This window comes from Leptonychotes weddellii, chromosome 3 (genome assembly GCF_054177405.1).
Source record: "Leptonychotes weddellii isolate Sample4059 chromosome 3, ASM5417740v2, whole genome shotgun sequence".
NCBI classification, from domain to species: domain Eukaryota; kingdom Metazoa; phylum Chordata; class Mammalia; order Carnivora; family Phocidae; genus Leptonychotes; species Leptonychotes weddellii.
In genome coordinates, this window is record NC_138371.1 from 58,180,955 (window position 1) to 58,197,611 (window position 16,657).

Below are 16,657 nucleotides of genomic sequence, written 5' to 3' on the forward strand. Positions count from 1 at the left end.
TGGACTCTGAGAAACAAACTGAGGGTTTTAGAGGGGAGGGAGGTGGGGGGATGGGTTAGGTCAGTAATGGGTATTAAAGAGGGCACGTTTTGCATGGAGCATTGGGTGTTATACACAAACAATGAATCATGGAACACTACATCAAAAACTAATGATGTAATGTATGGTGACATAACATAATAAAATAAAGTTTAAAAAAACAAATAATCCAATTAAAAAATGGGCAGAAGATACGAACAGACACTTCTCCGAAGAAGACCTACAGATGGCCACAAGACACATGAAAAGATATTCACCATCACTTAAATCAAAACTATAATGCGATTTCACCTCATACCTGTCAGAATGGCTAAAATCAACAACACAAGAAATAACATGTGTTGGTGAGGACGTAGAAAAAGGCAAACTCTTGTGTACTGATGGTGGGAATGCAAACTTGTGCAGCCACTGTGGAAAACAGTACGGGGTTTTCTCAAAAATTTAGAACTACCCTACAATTCAGCAATCACACTACTGGGTATTTACCCAAAGAATACAAAAACACTATTTCCAAAGGATACGTGCACCCCTATTTTTATAGCGCCATATTCACAATAGCCAAGATATGGAAGCAGCCCAAGTATCCACTGATAGATGAATGCATAAAGATGTGGTACCTATATACAGTGGAGTATTACTCAGCCATAAAAAGAATGAAATCTTGCCATTTGCAATGACATGGATGGAGCTAGAGAGTATTATGCTAAGTAAAATGAGTCCAAGACAAGAAACAAAAACCCAGGGGGAACAAAGAGACAAATCAAGAAACAGACTCCTAATTTTGGAGAACAAAGTGATTATTACCAGAGAGGAAGTGGGTTGGGGGATGGGTGAAATAGGCGATGGGGATTGAGCAGTGCACTTGCTGTGATGAGCACTGGGTGATGTATGGAAGTGTTGAATCACTATATTGTACACCTAAAACTAATATAACATTGTCTTAACTATACTGGAATTAAAACTTAAAAAGCTTATGTTTTTGCAGGTTATATTTATTGTATTGACCATTTTAAAAATTAAAACTGAAAAAATTTTTAAATATTTTAAACATGATTTTAATATTAAAGTATTAAAATAATTAAAAACAATGCTTATGTAGGTTATATTTATTATATTGAATGTCTCAGAAATCAAAACAGAAATTTCTAAATTATCCTTACTATTCGTTACATCTAATTACATGCTAACATAAATAAAATCTTAATGGAAAATAACCAGTTTACCAAAACAAAAATTTGAGCAGAGTGGCACCGCTTTACATTTTGCAAATCTCTTTAATGTCTTGCTTGACAGAAGATGGCTAGATTTTCATATTTGCTTCTACATTCCATCTATTGTTTTATGTTGTTTTACTTGAAGTATATAAAGAAAATCCAGCCTCATATAAATAGTTGAAAAAGCGAATAAATAGTATCTTAAAAGTCTTTCTGATAATTGTGGATAGTGTTACCATACCAAGATGTGCCAAGTGGAATTTCTTAGAAGTTAGTTGCATTGTGGAATCTGAAACCACGTAGTCCGTTATACTGAAACCAGTGGTCTATCTGGCAGGTGGAATTGATCTTTTCCCCAAATAGGTTTTTTCAGCATCACTGAATTATGCAGATCTTCCCACTGTTGACACAGTTTGTTATATAATCTCAATGTTTCAATATACAATGTCAACCAATCATATTCATTAATATCACACATGACTAATCTCATCAGAAAAAGTAAGTACTGGGCTGTTGTCAAGCTTACAGTGGCAGATGCAAGTTTTCCAAAATCCGTTTTCTGCTCGAAAGCTGAAATGTATTATTGATGACAAATATTGTCAGTTGTTTTCCTTGAAGTGTCAGGCTCACTTGGTTTGTTTTGAAAAAATATCTGCCAAATCCTTAGTCGGAATAACCACAGTTTGTCAGTTATTCTTCTGAGTAAAAATGGTGTTCCGCGGGGATTAAAAAAAAAAAAAATGGCTAGTTTAGCCTACAACTTAATCTCACAAGAGCTTTTCCTGGAGACAACCACGGTACTTCACTATAGAAGCCTACCTTGCTTTATTGCACTTCACTTTATTGCCTTTCCTGGATATCACATTTTTTTTTTTTTTTTTTTTTTTTACAAATTAAAGGTTTGTGGCAATCCTGTACCAAGTAAGTCTGGTGGTGTCATTTTCCCAACAGCACTGGCTCGTTTCATGTCTGTGTAACATTTTGGCAATTCTCACAGTTTTTTAAAGGTTTTCATCATATTTGTTATGGTCATAGGACATCAGTGATCTGTGATGTTAATTTTGCTATTGTTTTGGGGCCCACGGACCTGCCCATATAAGATGGTGAACTTAATCCATATATGTGGCATGTGTTTTGACTGTTCCACTCACTGGCTTTTCCCCTGTCCCTCTCCCTCGCCTCAGGCCTCCTGATCCCTGAGATCAACAATATTGAAATTAGGACAATTAATGACCCTACAGTGGTCTCTAAGTGTTCAAGTGAAAGGAAGAGTTGCAAGTCTCTCACTTTAAATCAAAAACCAGAAACAATTAAACTTAGTGAGGAGGGCAGGCCAAAAGCTAGGCCTCTTGCATCTGTTAGGCCAAGCTGTGAATATAAAAGAAAAGTTCTTAAAAGAAATTCAAAGTGCTACTCCAGTGAACACATGAATGATAAGAAAGCAAAACAGCTTTATAGCTGATATGCAGAAAGCTTTAATGGTTTGGATAGAAGATCAAACCAGCCACCACATTCACTTCAGCCAAACCCTAATCCAGAGCAAGACCCTAACTCTCTCTTCAATTCTCTGAAGGCTGAGAGAGGTGAGGAGGCTGCAGAAGATAAGCTGGAAGCTAGAGGAGGTTGGTTCCTGAGGTTTAAGGAGAGAAACTGTCTCCATAATATATAAGTGCAAGGTGAAGCAGTAAGTTCTCCAGAAGACAGAGCTAAGAGAATTAAAGAAGTAGGCTACACTAAACAACAGAATTTGAATGTAGACAAAACAGCTTTCTATTGGAAGAAGATGCCATCTAGGACCTTCATAGCTAGAGAGGAGAAGTCAGTGCCTGGCTTCAAAAGCTTTAAAGGGGACAGGTTGACTCTTGCTAGGGGCTACTGCAGCTGGTAACTTTAAGTTGAAGCCAACACTCACTCACTTTTCCGAAAGTCCTTGGGCCCTTAAGAATTATGCTAGATTTATTTATAGAATCTATGGTCTATAAATGGAACAACAGACAGCACCTTTGCTTACAAAATGGTTTACTGAATATTTGAAGCCCACCATTGAGAACTACTGCTCAGAAAAGAAGATTTCTTTCAAAATGTTACTGCTCATTGACAATGAACTTGTCACCCAAGAGCTCTGATGGAGACGGGACAATGAGTTTAATGATTAAGGTGGTTTTCATGCCTGCTAACACAGCATCCATTCGACAACTCATGGGTCAAGGAGTCATTTCAACTTTCAAGTCCTATTTATGAAATACATTTCATAAGGCCCATTAATCATGAATTGCCAAGATGCTTAGGAAATTGCTCTATGTAAAAGGCATGTTATTTAACTTCAGTAACTAAAATCTGTAATGCTCATATAAATGTGTACCAAGTGGATGTTACTTACATGTACCTACAATTTGCATTCTATCTTTAAGGGCGAATTATCTTATTTCATATTTTTACTAATGCAATATCATATTTTTACTAATGCAATTTCAAACACTTCACACTGAAAGCAGCAAGACTCAATTACTTTATAGAACTTCAAGGCAGCAGATTAAAAAATGCCTTCAACATTTAGACTTGTCTCAAGGCAAGGCTTACAACAATCAACAATAAAACAGTACTGAGATGTTGCACTCAAAGCATGTTACACTTGAGCTGAAATGCGCTTTATGCTTGAACCACTTTGTTAGAAGTGCTATATATAAAAAAAAAAAAAAAAAAAAGGCTTCTGATCACCTTGCCTCTGGCCATGCCAACAATGGAAATCATACTTCATTTATTATTTGTCAAATGAAGCTAAAGATCTCACTGGACAGGCAGAAAAGTAAATGCACTTCTTGATATAACCAATATCCTTGTTCCCTGGGCCACTGTTTTTCTTATATAAGCAGATATATAAGGACAGCCCACCTTTTCAAACTTGAGCCCAGTATTTCTAACAGAGGTGGGAGAGTGGAGAGAAAGGAGATTAGAGACTGAGCTATCTACAAACAGCATGTTTCTCAGCCGTGGCTAAATACTGGAATCACCAGGGGACACCTTCAAAATACCCAGAGCCCAGGCTGTCCCAAGAGCAATTACATTAGGATATCTGGTACAGGACCGGGACAAGAGCAATTTTGTGACGTGCCCCAACCATCCCCTGAGTAAACCGCTGTTCTCTGAGGTAAGGAACCACATCACCAAGATACAACTTTGTTCTTTAGACAATTTTCAGGCCCCTGACATTCTCCTTTAGAAAGCAAAGAAAGCTCTGAGATAAAAATGATAAACAGCTGAGAGATAAAAGGACCACGAGCAGCAGTAGTTTGTGAGGAAAAATGCTTCTGAAATACTTTCTTTTATTCTTCAAGAAAATAGCCAAATTGATGAACGAAGGCAAGTGCATTTGAATCTCTGTGGTTTTACCAGGATGTCAGTGTTCTACAGAAGATTAGGCCAAGAAGCAATTCAAATGAGCTCTATCGAGTGGATCTCAAACTGGCTGGCAATGGGTAACAACAAAGCAACCTCCTCAGGTTTAACAAGGGCTGGACAGAGAGTGAAGTGACCAAAACCGAAGGTTATTTAACATTGTTAGCTGTCTTTTGGGAAAAAGCCATTAATTTCCATCTTCTGGGAACAGCACATTACTGCCTTCTCAAGCTATCGGGGGAAGGGAAGACTTGCCCGGGTTCTCCTGCAAGACTCCTGTGCCGGGCAGGCCCATACTATTCAATCTGCTGAAAGTACAGGAGAGAATCCACCTCAACCACTGTCCAGGGATCCCATCATCCCAAAGCAGGAATCCACAGAGAAACAGAAAACCATAAAACCACAGAGCTGCAAGGGCCCTGCCTCCCAGAACGAACAGCAATTGAGAGGATGGGCTGGGACGCTAGACCGGAGTTGAATTTGCAGTGTCTCCACTGTCTGATCCTGGGCAAGTTAGCCCCACAGAGTCTCGGATTCCCAGGACAGAAAATGAACCTAATGATATCACCATCTTGTGGGATCCTGAGGATTAAATGAACTGAGATGAAGTGTGTAAACCACCTCGGGCACGGTCTAGCAAACAGTGGACGCCTGAGAAAGTGATTCTTGTCCTTTCTGCAGGGAAGGCCCAGGAATTTTAAGGGACTCTAAAAAGAGGGCATGAAGCAGAAACCACCATCTTAATTATTTTACAGGGATTAAAATAAATGTTGAGGAAAAAATCATGGCTGAAGTTTTTCTAACTGACGTTTGTATTACTCTGGTACATTTTAATTATCAAGCCCTCTGCTGTGTGCTGGCTTCTGTGCAGCAGCCTCTGGCCCCCGGAAGCTCTGGACTTCTCAGAGATATGAATTCGTGGCGGAGAACAGAGGAGGAGCCCCTGAGCCAGCACTGGATGTCAGAGAAGGCTTCCTGGAGAAAGTGAAATTGAAGCAGAAAGTCGGAACATGCCTACGTGTCGAGGAGCCAAAGCAGCAGCTTGGAGAAGCTGGATGAATATTTTAGTGAGAGGGAGAGAGAGAGAGAGAGAGAGAGAGAGAGAAGCACATACAAAAGGCCAGCAGACAAAAGTAGGAGAAGACAGAGGGTGAGAATGAGAGAAGACAGAATGAGGGGAGATACAGAAAGGTAATAAAGCAGGAGCCCGAAAGGGAGGTCTGGTCCGGGGTTTGAGTTTTAGGAGCATTTTGCAATGCAGAAGAAGTACTCTGGCCACTGCCACGGTGTGGTGAAGGGAGCCGGACACAGGCAGACTATAGGCAGGAAGATCCGTTTCGGGAGATGAGAGAACCCCGCGAGAGTGCTGGAAATGGGGATGGAGAGAAGAGGACGGAGTCAAGCAAGAGCATCCGCAGAAGTAATAAACTGATTCGAGTAGGAGACGAGAGGAGTTTGACCTTCTTCTTACTGTTCAGAGCAGACAACACTAGGTGTTTCTCTAAGACCTTTGGTAACAGGAAAGGGCCAGGGTTGCTATTCCTGTTTCATAGGTAAGCAAGTTTAGCGAGTGTGGGGATGAGCCAGCATGAAAACCTTCATTTCTTATCTCTGTTTACATATTCAAAATTAGGCAAATCTTCTGGAGGTGGTGTGTTAGAACTTCTTTCTTATGCTATAAAAAATGAATAAAGAAACATTAACAGGCTTGAAATCCTGACACAGGATACCATGTTCTCATCAATATATTCTCATACAAATGATATATGTTTACAAAGATGTAGGTGAATTAGAAACATAACAGAGGTGACAGAAGAGTCCTAAAGCAGAAGACGGATTTTTCAATTTCTTAGTTTATCATCCTATGTCTGAGTAAAATGTTCTTTTGTTATTGAAAACAAATTTCTTCAGATAAATTCTTTCTGTGAGAATCTTTGTGTTTGAAAAAGCTCATCACACAGCCTAGCCATCTGAAATTAGATGTGAGGCAAGACCCAGAAAGTTAATTAGCACAGGGCTAACATTTACTGTAACTAATCATTTCACATCTTCGGCCATGCGCATTTTCCATTAAATTCTCACAAGAAATAAAAAAGACAGATCATCAATATATATTGTGCACAGCAAAGTGCTAGTCATTTATATCTTAAATTGCTTGCGGCATTCTGACTGGCTCTTGATGAGATTTATAATTTTAAAATGAGTCACTTAATGTACTGTTTGCTAAAACTTTCAGGAAAACCGTCGCTTCTGCCTGTTAGGACTGCGCCCCGTTTCCAGCCATGGTCACCCTATCTCTTGCTTTCAGAACGATGCCAGGACACACTCAGGATCTGTATCTCTGTGGCCGCTCTAGTTCTTAAAGTCTACTAGTGCAGAAAAACTGTCGCAACACCCCTTCTCTACGAGAATCTATTACCATGATTTGAAATGTGGAGTTAAAATGTTATGTCTTTGTTCACTAGCCTTCGGCGAGTAGTTCCACAACTGTTTCCAGTTACCTAAACCATTTCTACAACAATCAGCCTCAATTTTTTTAAAAGTTAGAACCATCTGGCTTTCACTTTAGGAAAGCTTTATTAAGAGTGTTGGTTGGAATTAGGTTTAATTTCGTCTATACGGTCAAGGTGCCACACAAGCGGGAGGCAAAATGGCATGAGTGCCAAGATTTCCCAAATGGCGGCTCTTAAAGATGTCCTGGGAAACAAGCTATGCTCACGGAAGAGGAAGTTCCCAGTCGTGGTCAGAAAACATTCCCACAGGTTAAACCGGCAAAGGACAAATGCAAAAATGGATCCCAAAAGAAAGTAAGAGCAGCAAGGGAATTACAGAGCAGGTTAGTAAACCGTGTTATTAGTCCTTGCTGGCAGAGCATGGCAAAACATTTACCTTCCTTCCGGAACTTTCAACTTACCAACTTAAATGTCAAGGTTTTTAAAGCTTTGGGATCATCTACAATCTTCTGTAAATTAGCAGCCACTGAAAAATACAAGCGTGGAGAAAAAGTGTCCAAATCATTTACAGTAACACTGGATTTTCACATCAACGATTCGGAAAATCTGACTCATCATGCAATAAGCTGCAAAATTATTTCTTTCACAGGCATTACAAAGTCCATATAAATCACCAAATTAGTCTCACATTTTCTACAATTTATATCTTCAGCGCATCTGAATTCATCACTATACACTGGGCCCACATTTTATACGACAAAATGGGAAATTACTTTCTAGTGGAAAGTAGAAGTGATGGCAGCCAGCCCCCAGTGTTCTCGACCTCTAGGTTTTTCTCAACACTCCACACTACGAAATTTATTAGCCAGCAGAGGGCAGCACAAAATAGAGGTGAGGTATTGCAAAGAACGGTTTTTCTGAAGAGAATTTCAGTGCCTTTGAACCCCTCTCCTATTAAATTCACTCAATTCTCTGCACCCATTTTTATCAAAGCAACAAAATACAGTGGATAACCTCTACGACTTGGGCATTTGTGTTCATGCTCTCAGAGCACAATAATCTGTCAAACCAGTGAAGAGCCACCTTGAACAATATCCAAGTTGGCTGAACAGGGGGCAAGCACTAGAGGCTGTCAGTTTGGAGTTCAGTAGTGAAGATATGTTTCGGTATTAGTGGGATTCATCAGAGACCCGTCCCATCTTCCACGGTGTCATGATATATTTGATACTCTGGCAGAGAAGTCCGCTTTTCCTGCTTACTCCCCTGGCTTAGGCTTAGCGTACAGAATTATCAGAAGGTAATGATGACAGAAATTTAAAACCTTGCTCTTTCCATATCCAAATCTAAAGTCTCAAGTACTGAAAATCAAGTAAGCGCTGCTGGTTAGGGAAAAAGAGAGGACTACTGAAGAAATAAGAGAAAGTTCCGTGTAGCATTTTTATTTTTCATGTGCAAAGTTATCTGCTGCTTCAGTAATTAGGTATCTGAAAAGTTATGTGACTATTTTAAGATGAAAAAAATTAAGATAACATAAATATTTTGAGAAAAGTGTTTCAAATAGAAAGTCTAAGTAAAGAGGAGAAAAATCTGCATATTTCATGTTTCTCTAAGGTTGACTAAAAACAACCTAGAGACATGGATTTTCTGCAGATCAGTTTATTTCCTTTAATCCATCAGCTGCAGGAGAAAAAAAGAAAATTATATACTCAATATGGCCTATTTCTCTTTATAAACCATAATTACAAGCATCATTTTATCTTCATTTGTTGCCCTTAATACTTTCACTCTGAGTGATCTGCAAAGTTTCGTTTATGGTAACTCCCCATCCCGCCCCATCTTTTTCTCCTCTTCCTTTTGCCCACACAAGCCAACCTGCACACATGTCAGGTAGATCCTGGGCCACCACCCTCAACAGAGTTATCATCACCAAGCATCTTTTTGGCCTCCTCAGCAGCTTCCTGAGCATATTTCAGACGCTAAAATCATCTAGTGATCCACACAATAAAACATCGGGCTCGTGGAGTGAAAAAGCTCGGCTGTGAGATTCTGTTCACCAAAGCCAGTATTTATGATGTCAGGGCATTCTGACCAGATGCAAATTGCAGCAAGTGCACACAATCACTATTTTCTTAAAACACAAAAGTGTCCTAATAGTTCCTCTGATTTGGGCTGATTTCATGAGTCGCCACAATGTCTTCCTATGAATTTCAGCCCTTTCATTAGAGGCTCTCAGTTAATGTGGATGATTTACTGCCCTGTTCTGGGTCATCCATTTCCAGTCTGCTCTGTAATGTTCCGCCAAAAGCAGAGCTCTGTCCTACACTAATTCACAGCCCTCTCTCTGGTGTGCATGCCTACGCGCTAGCGCCAATCTCCAAGGAACATGGCTACGCAAGTTGTAGACCTGGAGGGTAAAGCTGAAATGCTAGCATCTTCAACAATCATCTGGGAAACCACACTCCCCAATTGTGAGCCCTACACCTCAGGGACATTAGAAATTCAAATTCTGTCTTTGACTCAAAGCAAAAATAGCAAAACTGGCCACTTACCTGATTACTTATCCCAGCTGCTAGGCTTATTTTCAATTTAGTTGATTCTAATTTGTTGTAAAGTGCTATAAAATACCTTCATTTAACTGACATCACATAGAAGTCAAGGTGATGCTAATTTCTCTTCCACTAGCAATGCTCATTAAAAAGATGGGTGTCACTGTTTTCTCCCTTCTCCTGACTGTGCACCTGGATTTCAAAAATAAAAATGTGCCTTACCTGGAACATGAGCGGAGAAGGAAGGGTTGGATAGGGCTGGTTAACTTTAGAGCTTCTCAAGTATGTGCTGGTAACATTGAACTTCATGCTTTAAGGCGCTTCAGGTTTCCTCAAAATATGGGGCTTCTGAACCCTGCCTACTCAGTGGCCATCCACTTATTTCCAATCCCTCCTGGCTTTCCCAAACAGAACTCATTCATTCCTGGTTTCTGATGCAGACGGTTGTCTTCCTTGAGCTTGCCCCTTCCCACCGCCCCAGCCCACTCTCTTCAGTCACTGAAGTGGCTCTGGTTCTTGGCACAAAGGACACAGAAAACACTCACCAAGGTACTAGGGACTGTCCCCTTGCCCTAGCGCTGCAGCTACAGGCTACCTTGGTGTTAGCCATCTATTTCTTGGCTATTTGGGGCGGGGGGGGTCTCTGTGTTACACTTAGGCTTGAAACCCTATCAGCGCTAGGTGCTCTTTTTGGATAACATTTGACCTAAGGTACGGTAGGTATTATGCTTCATGAAACTGTAATAGTATCATTAACAACCACATGAAAAAGATGCCGATGCTCAGTACCTCCCTATTCGAATCCAAACAGAGACGGAAATAACATTGTCCTGGGGGTCATCTATCAGAGGCAAGACAGCAGAGCCAACATTTCTTTGGCAAACTAAGTCAGGCATTTTCCAGACCCTGTTTTCTCTATAAACTCCTTGTACTACTCAGATTCTCCATATTTGGACAGTCAGAAAAATAACAGTTACATAATGACTATTTACAGTCTGTGTTTGCATTACAAGTGACTAGTGGAAAGATACACTTTTCTCCCCAGATACCAGTGTATTTCACAACAATCTCCTATAGTACTGATGTTCTGGGGGCCGTGACTGAATTTATCTAATTCGAGCTATTCCCAAACAAAAGCTGTGAAGAAAAGCACCCCAGTGAACACCAAGTCCAATGCACTCCCCCAAGAGGAAATTCTGAGAAAAGACAAAAGCACAGACTTGGGTTACCTGACAAGGTGATTCACAATATTGTTTGATCCAAAGACACATCCCGAACATCTGCTCTGTACCCTAGGTTGCTGCAGAAAGTCAGCAGAGGATTGCAAAGCAAGAAAGAGACACAGGTACCAAAAGAGAATCCAAGCTTCTAAGTAAGGAAGAAAGGAAATGATAGGAGGGTGGGTCTCTAATGGATACCGCTGTAACGCTAATGCAAAATTACAGCTAATTACTATGTTTGGGACAAAATACAGAGATTTGCCCTATTATTTTCCCTAAATCTTCAGCCTCTCATCTTCAGGAGATGAGTGTAACACAGTAAGTGCATGAATTCTCCAGTCAGGGTGCCTAGGTTAAAATCCTGCCTCCTGCTTAGAGCCATGTGGCCCCATGAACTTGGGCAAGTTTACGTTCACATCTTTGTGCTTGAGTCATCTGTAAAATGTGGATATTAATAGTGCCGACGTGATAGGGTTCTTCTGGGGACTGAATTCATACATGTACAGAATTTAGACTAGTGCTTGATGTGTTGCAAATACAAAACAAATATTAGCTTACTATCTCTAGCCTGGACAACTGCATATCGTAACTGGCTTCCCTGCCTTCAGTCTTAACTCATGAGCCCTCTTACACTCACCAAAGCGACTTGGAGAATCTAAGTCATAAACTGGGATGTGCTGCCTCCATATATAATACCATTTAACTGTTCATATCAACTTCAGGATTAAGTCTAAGTTTTTAATGTAGTCTATGAGACCCTCCATGGTCTGGCCCAACCTATCTCTCTAATTCATTTTCTGCCATGTCTTACCCCAGATTTTCCTGGGAAGGGCTCCATAACCACTCTCCTCCTCTAGGTACCTACCACTACTCTTCATCATTACGTGCTGAAGCAACCCATTACAGAGCTTGTTTCCCCACTTGATTCAAACTCTTTGATAACCCAGACAAAATCTTAATTCACCTTTGCAAAAGGTTTATCTTTGAAATATACACACATCTACAGAGACTGATGACTTCTTCCCACTTCCATTGCTACTACCCAAGAACAGCTGCCACCTTCTCTCATCTAGATTCACACAACAGCCTCCTGTCTCCCTGCTTCCATCCTCAGTCCTCAATGGCTCAACCTCTATCCAGCAGTCAGATGAGCCTTCTCCAACAGTTTTGCCTTTACTCTGTTTGAAATGGTTTACTTCTCTTCATCTCTACTAGCTCCATCCCATCTCATCTATAAGGAACCAGAAAACTTGGCTACTTTTCATTGTTTTTCAAGAGATGAGAGTCAAGGTCACTCTGCAGATAAACCACCCAGACTACCATAGGTGGTAGCCCCAACAAAGGGAATCTACAATGGTAAGTAGAGGTTGGACAGGATGAGCGTCAGTGTGGCCTCAAGACTATCTGTAGTAATGAGGACTAAGTCATACCACTAACCTTCCCTCTTATAACTTTCCCCAGAAAAAGAAACCAACCATTGCTGCAGGAATTATTCCCAGGTGAATCCAAGCAGTACAAGGGATGGACTATTGTGGATACTTTGGTGTGCAGCCCAGATCTTCTCTTTAGGAATGAGGCAAATGTTCTCCCATCTGCTGGGATTATTGCCGGCTGATGACTCTTAGCTTGGTCCTTCTTTGAGAATTGCCCTTGGAAGCCTTAAGACTAAATCCATGGACAAACCTGGTACAACACCTTAGAAGGCATTTCTATTAGCAATGCCTATAAAACAGTGCAAATGAAAGAGAAACACAAAATAAAAGGATGTAAAATATGATACCAAATATCTGAGATGTAGAGGGGAGAGGATTAAAGAAAGAGTTCAAAATTAAGTGACCATCAGCTTAACGTAGACTGCTATATGCAGAAGATGTTATATATAAACCAAATGGTAACCACAAGTCAAAAAAAAAAGTTACAAAGGGGCGCCTGGGTGGCTCAGTCGGTTAAGCGTCTGCCTTCGGCTCAGGTCGTGGTCCCAGGGTCCTGGGATCGAGCCCCGCATCGGGCTCCCTGCTCCACGGGGAGCCTGCTTCTCCCTCTCCCTCAGCCTGCTGCTCCCCCTGCTTGTGCTCTCTCTCCCACTACTCACTATCTGTGTGTGTCAGGTAAATAAATAAAACCTTTTAAAAAAAGTTACAGATATACAAAAAAGTAAAGAGAAAGGAATCCAAATATATCACTAAAGAAAACCAGCAAACCATGAAAAAGAGAAAAAAGGATCAGAGAAAAACTAAAAAACAACCACAAAACAAGTAACAAAATGTCAATAGATATGTATCTATCAGTAATTACTTTGAATGTAAATGGCCTAAATGCTCCAATTGAATGACACAGGGTGACAGAGTGGATAAATAAACAAGACCCCTCTACATGCTGCCTACAAAAGACTCATTTCAGACCTAATGACGTCTGTATATTGAAAAGCGAGGGGATAGAGAAACATTTATTATGCAAATGGATGTCAAAGAAAGCCAGAGTAGCAATACTTATACTGGACAAAATAGACTTTAAAACAAAGACTATAAAAAGAGACAAAGGAGGACACTAAATAATAATTATAAAGGAGATAATCCAACAAGAAGATACAATTGTAAATATTTATGCACCCAACATGGGAGCACCCAAATACATAAAACAGTTAATAACAAACATAAAGGCACTCATCAATAGTAATATAGTAATAGTAGGGGACTTTAACATCTCACTTACATCGATGGACAGATCATCCAAACAGAAAATCAATAAGGAAACAGTGGCTTTGAATGACACACCGGACCAGATTGATTTAACAGATCTATTCAGAACATTCCATCCTAAAACAGCAGACTACACATTCTTTTCAAGCACAAAGAGCATTCTCCAGAACAGATCACATGTTAGGCCACAAAATGAGCCTCAACAAATCCAAAAAGATCAAAGTCATACCATGTATCTTTTCCAACCACAGTGCTATGAAACTGGAAATCAACCACAAGAAACAATCTGGAAATACCATAAATACATGAAGGTTAAATAACATGCTACTAGGGGCGCCTGGGTGGCTCAGTCGGTTAAGCGACTGCCTTCAGCTCAGGTCATGATCCCAGGGTCCTGGGATCGAGCCCCGCATCGGGCTCCCTGCTCAGCGGAGAGTCTGCTTCTCCCTCTCCCTCTGCTGTTCCCCCTGCTTGTGTTCCCTCTCTCTCTCTGTCAAATAAATAAATAAAATCTTTAAAAAAATAAAAATAAAAATAAAAAAAATAACATGCTACTAGACAATGAATGGGTCAACCAAGAAATCAAGAGGAAACCACAAAGTACATGGAAACAAATGAAAATGAAAACAAAATAGTCTAAAACCTTCAGGATGCAGCAAAAACAGTTCTAAGAGGGAAGTTTATAGCAGTACAGGCCTACGTTGAGAAGAAAAATCGTGAATAAACAACCTAACCTTATACTTAACGGAGCTAGGAAAAGAACAACAAACCCTAAAACTAGCAGAAAGAAGAAAATAATAAAGATTAGAGCAGAAATAAATTATATATATATATTAAAAAAAACCCAATAGAACAGCTCAATGAAACCAGGAGCTGGTTCTTTGATAAACTTCTAGCCAGACTGATCAAAAGGCGGGGGCGGGGGGGGGGGGCGGGGAGGAGAGAATGAAAACTCAAATAAACAAAACCACCAATGAAAGAGGAGAGAAAACAGCTAACACCACAGAAATACAATTATAAGAGAATATTATGAAAAACTATATGCCAACAAATGGGACAAACTAGAAGAAATGGATAAATTCCTAGGAACATATAAACTACCAAAACTGAAGCAGGAAGAAATAAAAATTTGAATAGCCCAATTCAGCAGGGAGATTGAATCAGTAATTGAAAAATTCCCAACAAACCAAAGTCCAGGGCCAGAAGCTTCACAGGCAAATTCTACCGAACCTTTAAAGAAGACTTATTACCTATTCTTCTCAAACTATCCAAAAAAATAGAAGGAAAGCTTCTAAATTCATTCCGTGAGGCCAGGATCACCCTGATACCAAAACAAGATAAAGACACTACAAAAAAAGAGAACTACCGGCCAATATCTCTGATAAACATAGATGCAAAAATCCTCCACAAAATACTAGCAAACTGAATCCAACAATACATTTAAAAAATCATTCACCATGATCAGATGGAATTTATTCCTAGGATGGAAGGGTGGCTCAACCTTCACAAATCAAACATGATATATCACATCAATAAGAGAAAGGATAAAGACCATATGATCATTTCAATAGACACAGAAAAAGCATTTGACAAAGTACAACATCCATTCATAATAAAAGCCCGCAACAAAGTAGGTTTATTAGAGAAAACATACCTGAACATAATAAAGGCCATCTATGAAAGACCCACAGCCAAATTCATGCTCAACGGGGAAAAACTGAGAGCATTTCCCCTAAGATCAGAAACAAGACAAAGATGTCCACTCTCGCCACTTTTATTCAACACAGTATTGGAAGTCCTAACCAGAGCAATCAGACAACAAAAACAAATAAAAGGCATCCAAACTGGTAGGAAAGAAGTAAAACTTCCACTATTTGCAGATGACAGGATAGTATAAAAAACCCTAAAGACTCCACCAAAAAACTACTAGAACTGATAAATGAATCCAGTGAAGTCGCAGGATACAAAATCAATGTGCAGAAATCTGTTGCCTTTCTATACACTAATAATGAAGCAGCAGAAAGAGAAATTAAGAAACAATCCCATTTACAATTGCACTAAAAACAGTAAAGTGCCTAGGAATAAACCTAACCAAAGAAGTGAAAGATCTGTACTCTGAAAACTATAAAACACTGAAAGACATTGATGACAAAAAGAAATGGAAAGACATTCTATGCTAATGGACTGGAAGTACAAATATTGTTAAAATGTCCATACTATCCAAAGCAATGTACAGATTTAATGAAATCCACATCAAAATACCAACAGCATTTTTCATAGAACTAAGACAAAAAAATTCTAAAATTTATATGGAACCAGAAAAGACCCTGAATGGTCAAAGCAATTTTGAAAAAGAAAAGCAAAGCTGGAGGTATCACAATTCTAGACTTCAAATCATATTACAAAGCTGTAGTCATCAAAACTGTATGGTACTGGCACAAAATCAGACATGTAGATTTTTGGGACAGAAAACCAGAAATGAACCCACAATTATATTGTCAATTACTCTTCGACAAAGCAGGAAATAATATCCAATGGGGAAAAAAGACAGTCTCTTCAACAAATCGTGCTGGGAAAACTGGTCAGCTACATGCTGGACCACTTTCTGATCCCATACATGAAAATAAACTCAATGCATCAAAGACCTAAATGTGAGACCTGAAACCATAAAAATGCTAGAAGACGACACAGGCAGTAATGTCTCTGACATCGGCTGCAACATTTTCCTAGATATGTCTCCTGAGGCAAGGGAAATAAAAGCAAAAAATAAACTATTAGGACTAAGTCAAAATAAAAAAGATTTTGCAAAGTGAAGGTAACAATCAACAAAACTAAAAGGCAACCTACTGAATGGGAGAAGATACTTGCAAATGATATATCCAATAAAGGGTTAGTATCCAAAATATACAAAGAACTTACACAACTTAATACCCAAATACCCCCCAAATAATCCAATTAAAAAATGAGAAGACATGAACAGACATTTCTCCAAAGAAGACATCCAGGTGGCCAACAGCACATGAAAATGTGCTCAACATCACTCATCATCAGGGATATGCAAATCAAAACCAAGATGAGATACCACCTCAC

General features: G+C 39.6%; 1 protein-coding gene and 1 long non-coding RNA gene across 4 annotated transcripts in view; one reads left to right on the top strand and one right to left on the bottom strand.

Annotated features, from left to right (window-relative positions):
* LOC145720534 (uncharacterized) overlaps nucleotides 1-14,395 on the bottom strand; it is a 22,687-nt gene extending 8,292 nt beyond the window's left edge. Inside the window, exon 1 of the long non-coding RNA XR_014143567.1 lies at nucleotides 7,564-14,395. This is a non-coding gene — a long non-coding RNA (uncharacterized LOC145720534). The remainder of the gene's footprint in view (nucleotides 1-7,563) is intronic.
* STK39 (serine/threonine kinase 39) overlaps nucleotides 1-16,657 on the top strand; it is a 400,617-nt gene that overhangs the window by 142,045 nt on the left and 241,915 nt on the right. The gene's annotated exons all lie outside the window — the stretch shown is intronic.